The following is a 12,605-nucleotide window of genomic DNA, read 5'->3' on the forward strand; positions in this document are numbered from 1 at the left end:
GCCCCGCCGCGCTCCTTATGCGCCGCCGCGGACCCGCTCCGGCCCGCCCCGGCGCTGCGCGCCCGCCCCGCGGTGACTCACCGCCCCGAGCCGCCTCTGCGGCCGCGGAGGGGGCAGCTCCCGGCAGCTGAGTCATCCCGGCTCCGTCCCGCCTCCTTCCCGGCTTCATCCCGCCTCCGTCCCGGCTCCACCCCACCGCCGTCCATCTCCGTTCCTAACTGGGTCCCATCTCCATCCCATCTTCAGGCCACCACCATCTCGTTTCCAACCTGCCTCCATCCTGACTGCTTCCYGCCTTCATCCCATCTCCATCCCTCTTCCATCCCACCTCCATTTTGCTTGCATCCCACCATCATCTCATTCCCATCCTGACTGCATCCATCCTGACTCTATCCTGTTTGTATCCTAACTGCTTCCCATCTCCATCCTACCTTCATCCTACTTGCATCCCACCTCCATCCCACATCCATCCTGACTTCATCCCTCTTCCATGCCACTGCTATGCTGCATCCACGCTGACTGCATCCTGCAGCCACCCTGCCTCTATCCTGCTTGTATCCTGCCTGCTTCCCATCTGCATCCCACCTCCCATCCCATTCCCATCCTAACTGCATCTCTCCCCCATCCCACCTTCATCTTGCTTGCATCYCACCTCCATCCCACAAAGATCCTATCTCCATGCCTCCTCCATCCTTTCTGTCCTGTCTTCATCCCACCTTCACCCTACTAGCATCCYACCAGCATCTGCCTCCATCCCTGCTCCATCCTGCTAGCATTCTCTGAGCTTTTAGGCTGGAAAATCCAGCATTTTTCCCCATGCATACAGAGATATGAACTCTCTTAACAAGAAAGATCACTTTTTTCTTTCTTTTCTCCCCCTACCCCAAGAAGGGTTAGGGATAAAATTCCACMAGCTTCAGAAATAGATGCAATGCTTTGGCAGAAAATAATAGAAATAGAATATAAATATAGAATATAAATAATAGAAAATAATAACGCTAATCAATCAGCTGAAATCCAGCAGCCAATATGGAAAATGCTTGGCAAAGACTGGAAAGGGAAGCACCTGGGTCTTATTTTAGGGAGTGAAAAGGGGAAACCTGCAGACTCACTAGTGGGAAAAAAGAGCTGCAGGAACAGCTGCAGCTTTGYGGCATTAGGGATTGCTGCAAGGACAGGACGGAAAGGCCATCTCCTTCCCACCAGGCCAGAGGGATGCAGTGGTGCTAGTATATGTCCCTACATCTTCAGGAGGTTTTGGATGCTTTAAAAGAGTGCATGCTCTATATGTTAGGCCAGAAGGAGACACCAAACAGAACAGGAAAAAGAAAGAGAAGATTTTCCTCCCTTCTTCCCACCTTAGTCTGTGGACTCTGGGCAAGGCTATTCCAGACTCACTTGCCACCTAAGAGCATTTCTGTATGGTATCAAATACAGCTACTTGGCAGTTACTGAGATCCCTTTCTCTATATATGGTTTTAGAAGTATTACACCATGTATATGTATTTTTATAAGTAGCATTTGCATATTTGGGAGGATTTGGTATTTATTTCCCATAGAAACCTATGGATATATATATCTTTTTTTCCTAGTGCCACTTATAACCAATCACAGTTTTTTTGGTCATATTTGTATTTTAATAGCTGRTTTCAGTTTAGAAGGCTTCCAAGTGAAGTGTTAAAAATATTCAAGAATTTATATTTTATATGCTTATCTATGTACACTGATACTGATGCAACGAAAAGTGGAGCCTTTTTTTTTAATATTCAACAGTATGCTTTGACAGAGTATGTGCAGAGGCACATAGRCTGTTACGTATCTTCAGATAAAATTTTTAACCTGCAAACAATAAAGACCTTTCCTGCTTTTTTGTTTATGCTTTGCTGAGTAATACAATAATACAGAAGTAAATAAATCTCTTGTAACCTGCGTAAGCTCTCTCTGCCTCCAGCTCCCACCAGATTCCCTCTCTGTGCTTGTTACCGGCTCCTGGTTTTGCAATTTTCCATATTGCCTGTGAAGTCTTTGTTGAAACAAAATGGATATATTCCTATGAGAAACAGAATTTATCCCTTCTGCTGTACATGCTAGCACTGCTAAGTAAAATGATAAAAAAAAAAAAAAAACACACACACAGGCAAAGGAAGTCGATTTTTGACCTGAACTTTGTACCGTCTAGTTCAGAAATACTCAGCATTCATGGCTGTGTGGACATGGCATGTAATGACGGAGAACAGAAGTCAGGAAATTATTAATGTTCACTTTTACCGTAACTTGCTGCAGGTAACTCTTTATTTTCCAATATAGGTTTTTCACCTTGTTTAATCTCACTCCTAGATTTCTGCTGATGATACCAAAATACCGTCTTTAGAGATTTGGATGAAGTTCAAAAGAACTTTTAGCACTCTTCTGTGGTCAAGCAGAGACCCATTTCCAGATAAAGTCCTCAGAATAGTAGTATTATTTCTGCTCATATTAAAATTCATCCTGAAAAACGTACTTTTTTAAAAATTTTTTTTAAAAAGTGCATTTTTAAACTCATACACTTCCTATAAAGCACCTCTTCATGCCCTGGCGCTGGGTCTTGCTGTGCATTGTAGAGCTCTTCCTTTTGGTTGTGACAATATTCTCTCACTTTTTGTCGGTGGGGAGCCCATTTTTCTGTGAACGCTCCATATATTTTTCAAGAACCAAAAGTATAACCTAAAACTTTGTGTAGGCTTCTCCTGGTCTTTTTGTCCTCTCGGAGGAAATTTCAAAATCGTCATGTATTTTTTTGTTCATGTTGAGTAAAGGAAGTGTCGGGCTTTGAGGAGGGTTGTGTATATAAGAAACTGAATCCAGCCAGCAAAGTTCCCTCATTAAAAATGCTCGAGGGAACCTGTAATTTCCTTGTGTGCCCAACCCCAGCATGAGACAAAAGCTTTTCTTAGTTTTGCATGAGATTTTAATATATCAGAGGAAAAAAAAAGAAAAAAAGAAAACACAATATTTATTCAGACTAAGCTTCAGCCTTTGGAGCAAAATCCGCAGCCACAGGAGCGAGATAAAGGAAACAGTCACGAGGCCTTGGGCAACCCTCTCCTATCTCCTGCTGAATCCCTGATGATTGAATCACAGATTCCCTGGTTCAGTGTTATTCAGCAAATAGCTGCTAACCAAGCTGCTCCAAAATTAACTTCCTTAAGTTTAGAAAAGCAGTTTCTGTACACATTAATTTCACGCAGAAAGGATAATGTAGCAGTTAAGAGCTTCATGTCTTTGTATCTCCAAGATTTCAAAATTTGATGACTCTCAAAAGGGTCTGCCACCTCTTGCTGATGACAGTTAAATGCCTCATTTAGATCCTTTTCTTTTTTCAGTCATTATTGCTCAGGACAAGGACAGGAGATGGGTGGATATTTACTTAAAGCAAATAGCTTGGCTTGGTGTAGGGTAGAAATGAAATGGGCTCCTCTCCAAAGCTTGAACTGCGCAGCTTGGCTGCAGGATTTTGTTCTAGCTCCATGTAACCTAAACACATCTCCATCTTGGTTAGTGCCGATTTTTCCTTGTTCACTCTAGACACTTTGAAACACTAAAGTTTTACTACCCAAACAGCACTACACTGTTTTGCCCTCACTTCTTTTCTCYATGTTTTTAACCTTGACTCCACATTGGTGCAGCCCTTTTCTAGTATCTTCTTTTCACAATATGTCCTTGAAAGCCAAAATTGTCTTTCTTAGGCAGGTCCAGTTTTCCTCTCCTTGGCTGTTATTTAGTGCTATATCAAACCACTTAATCTGCAAGATGTTGCAAGTTACTCAACTTGGGAAGTTCAGGGACGTCTCATTATCAATGCAATAAAAGTTCGTTTTTGGTCCAAGAAAGATTATTTTAATGGCGCATATCAACGTTTATTGTTTTAAATTGGGAATTAGCCAGACTAGATTGGTCTCCTGTGTTATTTTGGAGGGGTTGGGTTCTTCATCTGTAAAAATGGAAAGCTAGTGCTTCAGCACTTAGAAAGCCCCAAAAGTACATCTTATACCCAGACACGCAGCAACCTAACTGATTTCAGTGTGAATTATATATATCTCTATCAATGATCAATCTATAACTTATGCAGATTTACAGCTGGTTTGCACTTCCTCCCAATGGCAGAACATCTCACCTGACTAATCGCGTGGGTTTTGATGAGGATAATAAATGTTATTATGGTTGGATCRCCTGCCAAAATAAATGACTTACCAAAGGCAACTGGGAAGCAGGGTGTTATACAGCCATAGTTTTGCCTGGTAAATCCTTGCTGTAAGAGCTGGACACAGATGTAACTCTCAGCTCCACAGTGGGAACCGGGACACCCCGAGTTCAAATTCTCTCTCTGGGTCTGGAAGCTTTCAAGAGCTGCCCAGGCTATTGATGGCTTCTGAGCCTTAAAAAAAACTCACTAAAACATAATACTGTACTGGGTTTGGCTAATTTGTCTGTATTTAGCCTTGTCCCGCAGCAGGTGACAGTTTGTTGACTAGGTTTTGCTGCTCAGACAGAACATTCGCTTTGCTGTCCCTACTGAGCAAGAGGCCAAGCAGCCAGCGGGGCAAGGGGGCTGCATGGTCCCGCTGGGTCACAGACAAGAGCTAAGACAGGAGATGCCCAACTAGCAGGCAAAATGAAGAGCAAAGCTTGGCTTTGCATCTCTTCTCCCTCTCACATTGCAGTATCTCATCAAAAAAAAAAAAAAGGGCAGAGTGGGAAGGACCAGCACTCGGCTGTGCGGTGCAGGCACAAGCAGAGCTAAATCTAACCTCCCCCATCAGCCCAGCATGGGTGGCACGGCAGACCCAGCAAAGTGGATGGAAAGGGGAGGGGGTCTTGGTGTCCTTAAAGCTGCCTGTGAGCCCCTTGCTTTTGCCTTGCATTGCCAGTGCTGCCTATAAGGCTGAAGGTGCTCTCTGGTCATGTTTTTTTTTTTTTTTTTTTTTTTTTTTTTTTTGGCTCAGGGGCTCTTTCTGGGCCAATCTTGCAGCATCCTCCTGCTTGCCCCCAGCAAATCCTTGCAAATGGGGAACTCTGGTTATGCAACTCTGTGGCCTCTGTCCACTCAGCTGAGCTCGTGAGGGAGCAGGTGACTTTGCTAGAAGATGACTCAGGAATCTGTGACATAAGCAAAAAGCTCCTTCCCACCCCTGCTGGCACTGACTGACTCCAGATCTGGGTGAGCAGAGGGACGGTGAGAGCAGAGCACRCTGGCTCCAGCTGCACGCAGGGAGGCAATGCAAAGACCATCGTTTGCTCCTGCAAAGTTTGGGGGGGGGGCAGGATGAAGAGAGAAACCCCCTGGGAAATCCATTCCCAGTTTATTCCAGCTACCACTGTGCCAGAGGTAAGGTCTCTTATCTCTGAGACCTTACCTCTGGCACAGTGGTAGCTGGRYTCTAGAAATCAAGCTCAGTCCAGGATCCTGTTTTCCCATGTTGGCACTGCTTTTGCATGGGTATTAGTGAACATTTTTTTTGTGACACAGACCCTTTTCCTGCACTGTTATAATTATCTTCTGATGCCTCACACAGTTTGGACTACCACAAGATGATCCTGGCTTTCTTCTGCATCTTTGCACTCCTGGAAATTTGTCCTGACCTTACTGGCAGCTCCCAGTTTCTTCCTCCTGTTGCAGGGAAGACACATATACATAAATCCCATATGTCCCCCCTCAGGAGGCTTGACTTAATTCCTCATCTTAAATTAAAAGCCACTTGTGGAGACTTGTGGAGATTCGCTCTTTATGCGTGGAAAAAAACAGAGCCGGCAGGGCAAAATCTTTGTCTAAATTAAACCCATATTTAATTAAACCCATGTTTAGGTCCTATGCTCAGCTGTATTTCACAGCTGGTCAGAGCAATCCTAAAACGCAGGGGTTTCCTGCAGGTTCCCCACTTCCACCTCCCTGCCTCATGACTGCTGTTAGCTGTATTTAGTGTGCAATAGCATTTCTGTGTTCCTGCCAAAAAACCCTCTTCTTGGTTCCCTATTCATCCATGGCATGATGCCCTCATTTTCAGGTAGCTGAGTCTCCTTCTGGGGTATCTCCCCTCTGACTTGAAGCAAATAAGATAAACTGCTCTAAATCTTTGCTGCACCCTAGCAAATACCCAACTTTCATCTGAAGGTGGAAATACGTTTTTTATTTCACAATTGTTACTGACATGTTGGAGAGGTTGAGGGCAAAATTTATCYTGCATCTGATGCAGCATCCAGATGTGAAAGTTACTGCTCAGTTATTAAATTTTGTGCAAACTCTCTTGCCAGCTCTCCCAGCAATTTTTGGTTCAGGGACTCTTTGAGCCGGAGGAGGGCCTGTGTGTTTAGCAGATTGGGATCGACTTTTCTTTCACAACCCTGGCTGATATTTGAATCCGTGGGAAGTTTTACCGTTCATTTTGTCCCATGTTGAGGGGACTTCCAYGCTGGCTTTTGGGCTGGGTCCTCTGTGCTGCCTCCCTCTACACGTGGGGCCTGCTCGGCTTTGGGAACCGATGCTGACTGGTCCCAAACAGATGGAGATGTCTGGGAGTGAGTGGGAAACACATTGCTCCCTGGGCACCTTTCTGACCTCTGCATGCCCTGAGTTAGGTGGGTTCAGACCCCTTGGGGAAGGTGCTGTGGCCTCCTTATAGTATCCACCTGACTTTGGCATTGCTCCCCCTGTACATCACGAAAATGCGGGTCTTGCAGTGATTTGGGAGAKGCAGTAAGTGAGGGCTGAGCTCAGATGTTCAGCTCTTCTCCCCAGAGCATTTAGTCTTGACTTCCTTCCTCCAGTGTTTGCTGAGGCTGGGCTTTCACCTCCATCCTGGCTGTAATCTCTGTGCTTCTCTCCCAGTTTGTGGCCAGAAAGCTTGGCGTTAACTTCCCCTTTGGGCACTCCCTGYGCTCAGATGACAGGTTTGCGTAAGAAAAGCGAGACACCAAAAGCCAGGATGGGGACAGCTCTTGTGTTTCAGAAAGAAACCTCCAGCCAGCCCTAGAGGAGGAAATTCACTGGAAAAAGGAAGTGAAGCTGGGACAGCAACATGCACCACAAAAATTTGCAGTTGCAGTGTTTTTCTGATTCTACTCTGAACCGGACAGGGAAGCAGATAAACCAACCCTGTTTTTGTGTCCTTGGCTCTCCAACAGGACCTGCTTGTCACTGTCTTCCACTGCAAGAGCAGCTTTAAGGGGAGAGTAATAGTCACAGCTTTTTTGGGGGAAGCGTTTAATTATTTTGTCTTCCTCTGCAGGATCAGAGGTTGGCTGTGTCTGAGGACAAGATCCTGAGCAAGGTGGCCCTGTGGCTCTTGGCTGGTGGGGTTTGCTCTTACCTTTAGTTGACTCTTCCCTCCCAATATGGGACTGGGAGGATGTTTTCCAAGATAGACTGTTGGCTCCTATAGTCTGTCTATTCAGAGAGACCCCTGGACTCCTATCTGTACCACTGAAGTAATCTCAACCTCTTGGTSCCTCCCACTCTCTGTGTGGTTCCTTAGGCCAAAATACTTGGCTTGTACTGTTTTGGGGTTTGGTAGATGATACGGAGTTGAAGGTGTATATATATATATATATATGTACTTGTATATGCTGAATTTGGACCCAGGAAGCTATTGCTCCCTTTGTGAAGCCCCCGTTATCARCTTCCCTTTTGCAAAAGAGGGTCAGTCCCATGGTGAGCTGGGACAGGGAAAACAGTAGTCCTGGCTTGCAAAAAGCCCGGCTGCAACCACTTGGCACCGCTGCCTCCCACTTCCTGCCTGAAAAGCGAGAAGGGCTGCTGACTCCTGGCAGGAATGGAAGGCTCCCAGGATTCCTCGCAGTGAGGTGGGTTTCGGGAAAGGTTACCTTGTGAGGCACTATGCCAGCTGCTCAGTGACGTGTGGGGTCCTTTGCACCCTCCACCCCAGCAGTCAGGGACCCTTTCTCTCTTGGTAATCCCTTTCCCTGTTTTTTTTGCTTTTATTTTATTTTATTTTATTTTATTTTATTTTATTTTATTTTATTTTATTTTATTTGCCTCTAAGGGAAAATGGAAATCAGAGAAGACATGATGGGACTGAAAATCAGAGTAATTCATAAGGAGCTGGGGCAGGAAGGGCAAAGTGCTGGGAGGGTTTTCGGAGGGTCAGAGAAGAGAGATTATGGACTRGGCAGGACTTGTAGGAAGAGACAGGATGCTTAAGAGGCAACATGGACCTGTTTTGGATAGAGCACGAACTGGAGGCATGTTTTATTTCATTTCAATTTATTTAAAGAAGTTGTTCTGACAAAGAGGGAGGTCGATGGGGAGCTGATGGTCCAAGGAAGAGTGGGATGGGTTTGCTGGACACAGCCAGGAAGCAGGGGAAATCRGTCTGGCTCGGGCTGCGCTGGTTTTTGATGCCATCTCGTGGTCCTGCATGGCTTTGCAAAGCGCTGGAGGAATGTGAGCATAGCAGATTTCCTTGGTGGAAGCAGAAAATATCTAGCAGGACATCCAGCTCACTCTCCTCCTGAAGGATGATTCCTGTCACCTCCGTGTTCCACGGTGGCATGGGAACTGGCCCCCTAAATACCCATAGGAAGCTGGGWGAGCCAGATGTTTTTCATCCCTTCCCATTTTAAAACCGTATGAGGGGGAAGGGTCCTGCACCCCAGCATCCCTCTGAGTGAGTAGAGAGAGATGGGCAGGGAGAGTTTTCCTTACTTTAAGCTCCAGCTCTCCTCCAGATGTGATCACGGTTCTCTGTCCCCCGTAGAGCGGGCTCGGATGATGCCCTCCTCTTCCTAGCCCTTCCTAAAATGAGACAAAGGCAGTTTCTGTTCAGAGTTGAGGAAAATTAGGAGGTGGTGAGAGACTGGGATTGCAGAAGCCTTATCTGTGCCTACAGGGGATATGGAATCAAATCGTAGCCTCGTGACACCCTTGTGTGTCTCTCAGGCTGGGACAGYCTCCTTGGCAGCTTCTAGCAAATACTGACCCTCACAGAAATTGGTGAGACCATTTTAAGCGCCAGCTGGCAGCTAAACGAGGTAACTCATTTGAATATTGGAAATATTGGAAACAAATAGGAAGCTGAGCACCATGGGATACCCATAGCAAAGGGGATTGAACCTTCGTTCCTGCAAGCCCTAGGACAGCTCCCAACAGGAGTCCCTGTCCTGGGGTGAACAGCTGAAGTTGCTTGTAAGGCTTGCTCAACGTCTGCAGATGCAAACAAAGATTTGGGCAAGTATCTCCTGGCTGGGGAAGTCAGGACTTCCAAATGGGAACAGGACTGACCAGAAGATGCAAAGAGGTGAAGAGTAATAGGCGGCTGCATGCTGTCCTTCCTCTGTGTGGGGATTTTGGAGAGGTTTCTTGTGTTACTGTCCCTATTTTCTCACCACCACAGAATACTATGGTATTTAAAAGTACCAATCTCACTTTCATTAGTTAGAATTTCCATTCACAGAGGCAACCAATTAAACTTCAGGCAAACTATCCTTGTGGGATTAGATGGACATTAACATGGGACAGGGGAGAGCGAGGAGCTGGAATGATGCTCTGGACCATCTCCTGGGCAGAGGAAAAGGTGCACCAGCTAATCCTGGAAATCTCTGGTTGGAGATGAAGATCTGAAGGTTTGGGAGGGAAGCAAATCTCTTGCACAAGTACAACAAACACAGCTGGTCATAATCAAGGGTGTTAAAACTTAAAAGTGCTGGGCAGAGCATGAGCAACACAGCTAATAACTAACAATCTCCCTACTTTGAATTGGAATTGCCTGAGGAGAAGAAATGAGAGCATCTTGCAGCAGCCACATTAGGACAGAGGAGGAAAGAAAGGAACTGCAGGTTTTCTCCCATGGTTGATTTCCAAGCTCACTCCACCCCCACTGCCTCCCTAAGCACTTTCCTTCCAGCTAAATCATTCTGTTAAATAAAGCAGGAGGAAGGTGCTTGTTTCAGCTTGGGAAGAGAGCTGGCCTTGAGACAGTAAATATGTTTTGCTTTAGGCAGATGATTAGTACTTAGTGTCACATAGTGATTAGTACATAGTGTCATATTTAAACTGAGGCTAGGGTGTAAGCTTATGCAATTTTGGGGCTTTAGGGTCTTGAGATGTGGGGTGAAAGTCTGTCTGGAGCTGAGTTGCTTCCTAGCTGATTAGCTAGAGCGTCAACCAGATTTAAATAKGTCTTCTTTAGCCATGAGGAAGCGTTCTTCTTTGGGGAGAAAATAAGGCAGATGCCCCAGGGCAGAGACTGGGAAGTCCTTGTGGGCAGTCCATTTGATATCTCCATGCAGTGRTGGATTGGGGCTGGCCTCCAGGCCATGTACCTCCAGGGATGTCACTTGGGTGCAGGAGGCTTCTCCAGGGCCTTTGGCACTGCTGGGATGGGGACATAAAGGATGGTAACTTCCAGCTGTGCCTTTGACCATGTTGAGGGACCCGATGACTCTCCAGGGGATGGATCCCAGTCTGAATGCACCCTGTGGTCTTTGCCAGAGGGGCATTGCTGCCATGCTCCAGCTGCAGAGAGGATCCATGACCTCTCTGAGACCTTGTGAGGCCTAGTGTGCTGCTGTTTGGGAGAGTCATGGGCTCCAGTCTGCTCTTGGGAYTGGTCTGCTGAGGTGTGAGGTGGATATCATTTGCAGTAGTCCTCATGAGGTGAGCAGATGTCCTATTAGAGAGGGCTCTGTGACCTTGGCCCCCTGTGTGCACCAAGTGCTTGGAGATCTCACCTGAGAGGCAATGAGTGGCCCTGTGTCTTAGGCCTGTGTTTTTCCAGCTACAGGCGAAGAGAGGTCCTAATCCTGAGCTGGCATCTACSCAAAGAAACAAATAGTAAAAAAGAGGGGACCCTCTTCTGGGAACTGCTGTGTCAGARGCTGGCTCTCTTAATATAGTCCTCATGGCCTTTAGCATCTTCTTCCCCTCTGCACCGCTGACCTGCCTGTCCCAAGGTGAGCAGAGGCTGAATAAACAACTGCCCCTGCTCCACAAAGGATGCTGGAGAACGCTGGGAAAACAAAGACTGATGTTTATGCCAGAAGCAGCACAAACATCTCGAATGAACAGCCCTGACCTCCAAAGCATTAGGCTTTTTTGCTTATCTCTGCATCCCTGGGGTAGCCCATTGCAGAGATATTCTGGGATTCCAATGCTTTTGACTTCCTCCTCGTGCCGTTTCCTTCGGCACGGGGACAACGCCGCCACCCTCTTCTGAGAGGGCCCTGTGGACTGCCCGTGCGACACAGCACTATCCCTGGATGTCTGGCCTCAGACTCCATGTCTGGGGCTATATCTGGGAAGACATTAGTTGAAGGAGGAAGCGCTTCGACATGAGCCAATCATTAAGGAGCCGGGGAGGCTGGAGGGTGCTGGGTGAGGAAGAAAAACAGGAAAGTGGTAACAGATAAGGAAAAGGCCCTGGAAGAGGAATATGCAGGAATAATGGAGGGAAGGAGGGAAACGAAAATCCTGGCTTCTCCTGCAGCAGACATTCTGTCGTGAAAGGAAGCTGCCAAGACAAAGGCAGCCAGATTTTTTTTTTCTTTTTTTTTTCTTTTTTTTTGTCATATTAGAAAAACAGCACTCAAAATCAGGTACCTGAGTCTCAGCTTCCATGGGGAGGAAGGAGCTGGGGACCTTCCAGCAGGTATCTGGAAAGCTTGTCACATACTTSCTGAGTAACACCTGGCCAGGAGACCCCAAGGGCAACCCGATGTGAAACTATGTTGTGAAACTCTGTGAATTAATCTGTTAATGACTTGTTTCCCATAGTGTTGTAACTGAGTCACTGCCTTGCTCTGGAGATAGACAGTGCTAGAGAAGGCATATCTTCAGAATAGGACTTGATGAGAACCTTTTATTATCCTGCAGGTTGAAATATCCCTCAACGTTATATATCAGCAGTGCAGGAAGAGAATTTGTGTCCATGTCCCAGGTCTGTCTTTTCTCAGAGTTCCCTTTGCATATATCCTAATGTTTTACTCTGTCATGTGCTAGAATAACATAACTGTGTGTTTCCTTATTAATTTCTACTGACACCGCCATTTCCTTGGTGATCCCTTAGACCTTTATGCTCCCACTATCATGTTTGAGAAGGTTTCTCTCTCTCATGCCACGTGGAAATCTTGTCAGTCTGCATAATTTCTCTAAAATATAGCCTTTCTTTTATACCAGTGTGAGGTCTGAGCCCACTTTGTTCCAGAGGAGTAATGGCCATGCCACCTGGAAAAGACAAGCATAGGTTCCAGGAAAAAGATATGCAGGTGGATGCTGCTGGGTCAAGAGGAGATGAGAAAGGGGCCATGAAAGTGTGAAATAGGAAGGCTTTGATGGGTCTGAACATCCGGGCAACAGCGACTGCATCTATACTAGGAAAGGAACTAGTCTGAAGGCCCTTTTTCTTGCCCTGAGATCTCCTGGCCTTGTCTGACTTATCTATACTACCAAACTCTCCCAGCCTCTGAAGTGAAGTGGCCATACCCATGTTGCTTGTTGGGAATGGTCTGTAGCATGTATTGACTCTCAAACTATGCCCTGGAGTTGTTTGAATAAATTCTTGMTGGTCAGGGCAAAAGCAAGGACCTAGTAATTTAACAGTGTAAACAAGGGAAGT

At 46.3% G+C, this 12,605-nt stretch overlaps 1 protein-coding gene across 1 annotated transcript in view; it reads right to left on the bottom strand.

The window, feature by feature from the left end:
* The window catches only part of CTSB (cathepsin B), a 13,524-nt gene extending 13,403 nt beyond the window's left edge, over window positions 1-121 (bottom strand). Inside the window, exon 1 of the mRNA XM_085306518.1 lies at window positions 82-121. The gene's annotated coding sequence lies outside the window, so the exon portion shown is untranslated. The remainder of the gene's footprint in view (window positions 1-81) is intronic.
* Window positions 122-12,605: the final 12,484 nt, after the last annotated feature.

The sequence above is a fragment of the Rhea americana genome, unplaced genomic scaffold, assembly GCF_003343005.1.
Source record: "Rhea americana isolate MKP2758 unplaced genomic scaffold, rheAme1 scaffold_240, whole genome shotgun sequence".
Classification (NCBI taxonomy): Eukaryota; Metazoa; Chordata; class Aves; order Rheiformes; family Rheidae; genus Rhea; species Rhea americana.